The sequence below is a fragment of the Atractosteus spatula genome, unplaced genomic scaffold (genome assembly GCF_055471065.1).
Source record: "Atractosteus spatula isolate fAtrSpa1 unplaced genomic scaffold, fAtrSpa1.hap1 Scaffold_29, whole genome shotgun sequence".
Classification (NCBI taxonomy): domain Eukaryota; kingdom Metazoa; phylum Chordata; class Actinopteri; order Semionotiformes; family Lepisosteidae; genus Atractosteus; species Atractosteus spatula.
This window is the reverse complement of record NW_028296856.1, coordinates 38,875-46,587: the sequence shown is the minus strand read 5'-3', so window position 1 is coordinate 46,587 and position 7,713 is coordinate 38,875. Positions and strand designations below refer to the sequence as shown.

The window sequence follows — 7,713 nt, the reverse complement described above, 5'->3', positions numbered from 1 at the left end:
TGTTTTTTTTTTGTACTACTTATGTCCGAGAGCTAGCTAAATAGCATTTCGTTATACCATATACCTGTGTATAAGTATAATGACAATAAACTTGAACTTGACATAGTCTTGCAGGCAGTATATTATTTTATCGTTTACTCGTTTAAAAAAACACGGTCTTCTCGTTCCTAAGTCATTTAGTGCTTTCGAACGTTACTTCTAACCTGGACTGACAGCTCACCCGATCTGTTTGTGATCAGACCATGGAGTGCGGGGCTGTACCAAGCGCACGTTCCTTCCCAATGCTGAGGCGATCATTCGGGAGATGGGTGTGAAGAGAAACAAGCTTTGTCGACTAAAAAACAAGGCAGGATATGCAAGAATATTAATCACTGGCGACAGTTACGTTCTCTTACTATTGAGACTCCTACATTGCGAGTTTTTTGAAGACTTTGAAACTAAAGGAAAGCCGAGACAAATAAAACAGGCACAGGTGGGGTTTTAACCCAAGATCTTTGATTTACGAGACCGACGCCTTACCACTTGGCCACCGCGCCTTCGAGCAAACATGGGAATAATGTTGTTCAAATTATTTTTTTCTGAATCTGGTTTACATCGCCTGGAGGCAGCAACAACAATAAAAGGGATACTTAACAAGGAGATATGCTGTAGCAGTGTCACTCCAACAGATGCTCCTGAAGAGACTGGAGGTTTAAGTCAGCTCCTTAGAGCGCTTGGCCGCGTTGCTCTCAACAGCGGCTCTTCAGCTCTTGTTGTTTGACCTAGTGGTTTTATAACGCGTGGAAACGGCCGCAACTTCATTTTCTGAGATGCTTTCTCTCACGTGGTGAAATCTCGACCTCTTTGGCATCTCTGGCTATAGTTCTTCTGTAGAGCAGGCTTTCACACCTCTGCTTATAGTGCCCTTGAAGTCATTTTATTTTTACAGGAAGACGCATTCCCTAACGATCTCTCCTGTTTTAGAAATGCTTTATAAGGCGTGTTTGATTCAACGGACAAACAGTATACTAACTGTACAATGCAGATCTATGCGGCATTCGTACTGGATTTTAGTGGGATTCTGAAATACTTCTTGCAAAGGTATTCAGACTTTCTAGAACCTATAATACAATCACAGACCTGAAACTCCCTAGCTTCCAATCTCTGATGTTGCTGTCCTTAAACTCGGACGTGATGTTCTGCAGACGTGCAGTGTCCCTTTACTCTCATTGTTTTCAAAACGACCTCCGTTGTCGGGCGCAGTTGAAGTGGAACTGGCCTGACTGCACAGGAAAGTACGGAATGATAAAATGTTTCTACGGCTCAAAATGTCCCTTTAGACCCTCGTCATGTCTCTGTGAGGAACGGGCAGGTAGAGAGGTTTAACAGATGCTCATGATGTTTCACACGGGGTGTTACCTGTTGTAGTGTTTCAAAAGATGTGTTAGCGGACCACAGATTATCTTGAAAAGATTTGGGTTTGTACTGGCTGGGATTCAAACCCGACTCAATTATTTGGAAGGCGCCTGTACCACCAACGCACTTCCGAGAAGCACCTGCAAATTATCACAATCCTCTCTCTCACCTACAAAGTTATGGAGACACAGACGTCCAATGAAAACTAATTTTATTCACTCAAGGCTACACTCTTTTGTTGTGATGTCATTTTAATTAATATTAGCTTTGATAAGGTATCGTTTTTGCCTCTTAAAGTTAAAGCTCCTTTCTTCCTGGTATAGAAATAACATGTTCCGTCTTTGTTTAAAAACACCACTAAAAGTAAATTATTCAGCTCTAACGCCGTTGTGCATTGACAAGACATCTCAAAAGGACTTATCAAATAAGAACACGATCCTTCCGGTTACCATTCCTGTGGTTGGGGCGTTGTTTCACCCTTTTATGTTCTTCTACAATATTTGCAGACAGGGCTTTATCACTCGGGTTGTACAGAACAAGTGTGCATCGGTCCATGAAAATCATCAGTAGTGCTGTTTTTCTATGCATAGTTTAATCAAGAGCACTTAAAAGATGCAAAAAGCTTTCAAATAAAACAGAATTAAAAGACAGTCGAGTAAGTTGGTAGAAAAAAAGCACTCCCCCGTCTGGGAATTAACCACCGTCGCACGTGTGACTGAATACAAAAATAGTAGATTAATTTGTGCCCAGTCTCTTGAAGCTTCAATGTGATTATTTTTCCTTCCTTATTTCTTCATTCCCATGAATTTACTCTGTAGTAGAGGAAACGCGAAAGTGGGAAACTGCATGCATTCTTCGTGAGTGATGGATTGTGATCAGTGAGCATCTGCACATGCCTAAGTCTCTTCCATTTCCCTTCGCATCGGGGATGTAGCTCAGTGGTAGAGCGCATGCTTCGCATGTATGAGGTCCCGGGTTCAATCCCTGGCATCTCCAGGTGCTTTATATTACAGTACTCACGTCGCAATCTTCTGTTGAGTGAGAACTCTTTGCTCGTGTTCAGAGAGAGCCAGGTTTACACAATTAAATGCAGGCACACTCGACGTGCTGCAGAGTTGCGCTGTTGTTTTAAATGTACCTCATTTAGTTCTGTTAAATACTAAATTATTTGAACTAATAATTTAGTTCAAATTCAGGAAATCCAGAGATTGCTTCACACTTGTCGTGGCTGTTGCAGAAAACACCTGTTGAATCTCACCCGGGATTTCTTGAGAGATCATTCATCGAGCGAATCCTCCTTCTGAACTCCTCACTAAACTGAAAGCTTCACGAACTTTTCACTACGTGTCCTGTACTGTTACAAGTGCTCTCGTGTAGATGTGAAGCACAGCCACAAACACGCTTTGAACTTTTTCCGTTTGTTAAGCAAAATGCAAAAGAGCATGACAAGTATTGATTGTATAAAATATCCATGGCACAACTCGAGAAAGTACTGAAGGACTACACATCGACTTTTGATGATTACAAGAGATTCAAGAAACACAACGGTCCGCACCTGGGTTTGGATCCTGAACGCTAGAGTTAAAAGAACATAAGCGACGGATATGACCTATAAACTCTCTTAATTGTCTTATAGTTTATGAAATAAAACAATTTCTTAATAATTTCTAACTGTTGATAGACGATTTATTCAATTTTAACAAAATCACAATTGCAAACTTTTTCGGTTAAACTGTTATTCACATACTCTAACGTAGATAAACGTTAGTGTCTTCCGGTGTGTGAGCCAATTTCTCCCAAAAATATTTGTTAGTCTGTCGGGAGGCTGTGCAAGGTGTTAAGAAATACAATTTCTAAAAGACTTTAGAATTTCTAAGCTTAACATCAAGGCAGAAAAAATGCTGTTTTCTCTACAGAAATGCTCTTTAGATTTCAGCACTGTTGCAACTCCCTTTATAAAGGGTGTGCACACATATACAACCAAGGCATTGAAAGTTTTTTTTTAATTATTGTTCCAAAAAATGTTCCATTTGTTTTCTTTTTAATGTTGTTGATTAAAAGATTTTATTAAATGTGAAAAAAATCTGAATGTGAAAAAAGGTCAAAATGCTATTGAAAAAAAAACAGTAATGTGAGGAAAGATGGATTGTGGGAGCCCCTTAACTACCCATGTCATGCTGTATTTCTCACTCATTCTACTGGGAGTGGTGCCGTCGCTTCTGGATAATGTCTGTCAGTGGTCATCCCAGACGGGTCAGGTATGACTGCTCTTCGGCACAAGAGACACGTGACTTGCGAGGATCCCGACAGTGTCGATTTTCGTTCAGAGCCCGGATAGCTCAGTCGGTAGAGCATCAGACTTTTAATCTGAGGGCCCAGGGTTCAAGTCCCTGTTCGGGCGGTTGTGTCGTTCTTAAGTCTCATGTGAATCTCATTCTAAATAGTCTTTTATCTTTCACTCTTCTAGCTGTACTGTGGTTATTTTAAATGTCCATTACTTGTATTTACTGTAGTGTATTTAGTGTTTCATTTCACAAACCGAAAATGTTCAATAGATCTTGTCACTCTACTCCACGTAATCATCTAAATTAAATCACAGTAGAGTACAGAACACGCAGTGAGGAGCTCACACAGTGAGTACTCTTGAATACGACGAGAGGAAAGGCACACTGCACATCTGCAGAACATCACGTCCGAGTTTACAGCGACAGCAGAGGTTAGAAGCGAAGTAGTTTTTTATTACTCGCTCGCTGAACGATCTCTCAAGAAACCTCGGTTGAGATTTAACGGGTGTCTAACGATCACGTTCAAAAAGGTGACGATAAGTTTTTTTTTAATTAGGTAGCCTTAATGGCAACACAGTGTGAGTAATCTTAAAGCAGCTGCAGATGGAGTAGCCGTAATGGCAACACAGTGCTTTGAGTTCGGCTTTTCTTATTTCTTCTGCAGAACCAGTGGTATCGGAATATACTGATCCGTATAAGAAGCGCTTTCGGTTTCTGATCATTTTTATTGAGCGCTGCTCTAAACTTTACATTTGCTCGGGCTAGTTTTCCCCATGAAAAAAAGACATATCCCTAATTACATGATTTTTCATTTCATGATTTTTCTTATCAACGAGTAGAAATAAAATATATACTTCATTATAAGTACCACAGGCAAGATGGCTGGTGGTCTAAGGCGTTGCGTTCAGGTCGCAGTTACCCCTGGAGACGTTTGTTAAAATCTCACTTCTAATAAAGAGGTCTTTCTCGTTAGAGTAGAAACGATAGAAGCCTTAAGCGGGAAAAAATATCACAACATCTCGCATTTCACGTGTTCAATGTTAACTGTCTCAGTGGTTGCCTCGGTGATTGATGGCTCTTCTCCCTCGCAGGGTGACGGCAAACGTCGTCAGAGAGGGAGTCTCCCACGCACGGCTTTTCTTTATCAAGAGCTGAGACAACAGAAACAGACTTCAAACTGACATGAATTACTTCTTGGGCGTTTATGATCGTCTTTAAAACCTGAGAGCAGGTGAAAAAGTCTTTGGAAATGAGGAAATGACTGCTGACAGTAAACAGAGATGACGCTCAGCTGCAGATAAGCGCTCCTGGTTAGTATAGTGCTGAGTACCCCCGCTTGTTGCGCGGGAGACCGAGGTACGTTTCTATGACAGGGCGCTGGTTTAATTTTTTAACAACCTGACTTCACTTAAAAAGTGTGTACTGTGTACTACGTTTCGGACTAGTTACTGCGGTAGAATATGGAGATCATCTCCAGCTTTGAGCTCAACTGCAACAAGAAGTCATGCTAAATGTAGTATAGTGAGTAGAAATCGCGAGACAACAGAACGAGAGAGTAGAAGGCGGGGATATATGGTGTAAGGGCGTGATCTGTGTAGTTAATAAAGTAGTTAAAATAATATAAAAACGTCTCTTTATTAAAATACACATTTATGGCGACGAGAGATGAGTGCTTGACGGACTCAAAGCGAGCAGAACACTGCAGATTTTAGTTCTCTTGCTGGTAGAAACGAACTTTTGAATTTTCGGACTTTTCGTTTAGCTTGCGCCATGGAAGATATGGCAGCCGCGCCGAGAAGCTTTGCTTATGCCCAGCTTTTTCCACCGCTTCCACTGAACCTCGGAGCTCCAGATTTGTATACGGAATACAAGATATGGATGGAGTCGTACAGATTTTTTTTTAAACAGCCAGTGGATATACAGAAGCTCAGGATGCCGTGAGACGTGCTACATTACTGCACTGTATCGGGGCTCCCGTGCAGCGGATTTTCGCCAACCTCCCTGGAGAAAAAGGTACATATGAACAGACTGTAGCTGCCTTAGACGCGTACTTTACACCGCGGAGAAATGTGGTTTTGGAACGGCATAAATTTAGGCAGAGAACTTAGTCTCAGGACGAATCTGTTGATGTTTTTGTGACTGCACTAAGAGGACTGGCTAAATCTTGTGACTTTGGAGTATTGGAAACTGACATGTTAAGAGATCAACTTGTGGAAAATGTGCACATAAGAGACTATAAATTGCTGCAGGAGGAAGGGCTGACTTTAGAAAGAGCTCTTACAGTCGCTAGATTCATGAAGCAGCTCAAGCAGAATCAAGAATGCTTTCTGACTACAGTGACACTGAACGGGACGCTCGCTCAAACTTTACAAATAAAAGCCGAGCAGCAGGACGCAGTCATGCTAGAGAAATAGAAGAACAGGGGACGGCTGACATTACATGTTACAGGTGCGGACTAACAATGCACAAAGCAGATAAATGCGGAGCGTGAACAGCAAAATGTCTACACTGTAAGAAAACAGGACATTATGCACATGTCTGCAGAACATCACGTCCGAGTTTAAGGACAAGTATCCCTTTTATTGTTGTTGCTGCCTCCAGGCGATGTAAACCATATTCAGAAAAAACTAATTTGAACAACATTATTCCCTTGTTTCCTTGAAGGCGCGGTGGCCAAGTGGTAAGGCGTCGGTCTCGTAAACCGACGATCGTGGGTTCAAACCCCACCTGTGCCTGTTTCATCTGTCACTGCTTTCCTTTAGTTTCAAAGTCTTAAAAAAACTCGCAATGTAGGGGTCTCAATAGTAAGAGAACATAACTGTCGCCAGTGATTGGTATTCTTGCATATCCTACATTGTTTTTTAGTCGACAAAGCTTGTCTCTCTTCACACCCATCTTCCGAATGATCACCTCAGCATTGGGAAGGAACGTGCGCTTGGTACAGCCCCTCACTTCATGGTCTGATCACAAACACATCGGGTGAGCTTTCAGTCCAGGTTGGAAGTAACGTTCGAAAGCACAAAAATTCTGACTTAGATACGAGAAGACCGTGTTTTTTTAAACGATAAAATAATATACTGCCTGCAAGACTATGTCAAGTTCAAGTTTATTGTCATTATACTCATACACAGGTATATGGTATAACGAAATGCTATTTAGCTAGCTCTCGGACATAAGTAGTACAAAGAAAAAAACACAACAATACAATTGTATAACAAAAGAAAGACAGAGACAACAGCCGATGTGCAAAAAACAACAACAGGCAGTGTGCATAACAACAAAAAGGTAACAGGTGATGTGCAAAAACATGCATCAAAAGAATGAAATAAAGGGATAGAAATAATGGGGAGTGAGCTTTTGACATGTATGGTAGAGGTAGATTCAATGTGTGTTTGGGTTTTTGGTAAGAAAGAAGGCACTGTGAGGTTCAGATCATAGGTGAGAGGTGAGGTGAGAGTGAGAGAGGCTGGGAGTTTAATAGTTTGATAGTGCGGGGGTAAAAACTGTTTCTGAGTCTGGTACTCCGGACCCGAATGCTCCGGTACCGTTTTCCATGTCATGCTAAACGCCACAAATTGTGTTCGTCCAGTCGTATCAATCGTCCTAAAGTTACAGAAAATCGGATGCAACTGGTACAGTCAGCACCCATTTCTTCAAGATAGTGGAGCGGTTTAAAACAGCAAATTTACGGTTTTGTGTCTTTTAATCTTTGTGTTCCGCTCTCCAAATAGAGGCACGGGTTCAAATCCCACTCCCGACATTCAGGCGTTTTACCTTGTCTTTTTTACCTGCCTTTACAGTATTTCAGTCTTGTTGTGCTCGCTGACAATCACAGTACAAGGAAAACGGAGAAACCGCTTTGGAAAAACATAACAGACAGAAAAAAGCTTCGTAAGCACGTGAATGTGATTAGCAGCAGTAAGGTATGCATTCAAATGTTTAAGGCAGATTTATAAAAGCAGCAGAAGAAAGGTGCAGCACAATGCAATTTGTGAGAGTTCGCTGTTTTTTATGCTGCTTGGATTTCTTTCAA

General features: G+C 41.4%; 3 non-coding genes across 3 annotated transcripts; all 3 read left to right on the top strand.

Moving 5' to 3' along the window:
* The first annotated feature begins 2,319 nt into the window (after positions 1 to 2,319).
* Positions 2,320 to 2,391, top strand: trnaa-cgc (transfer RNA alanine (anticodon CGC)). The gene has a single exon. It is a non-coding gene; the product is annotated as a tRNA-Ala (tRNA).
* A 1,332-nt stretch (positions 2,392 to 3,723) lies between these two features.
* Positions 3,724 to 3,796, top strand: trnak-uuu (transfer RNA lysine (anticodon UUU)). Its single transcript has one exon. It is a non-coding gene; the product is annotated as a tRNA-Lys (tRNA).
* Positions 3,797 to 6,343: 2,547 nt separating this feature from the next.
* Positions 6,344 to 6,415, top strand: trnat-cgu (transfer RNA threonine (anticodon CGU)). The gene has a single exon. It is a non-coding gene; the product is annotated as a tRNA-Thr (tRNA).
* The last annotated feature ends 1,298 nt before the right edge of the window (positions 6,416 to 7,713 follow it).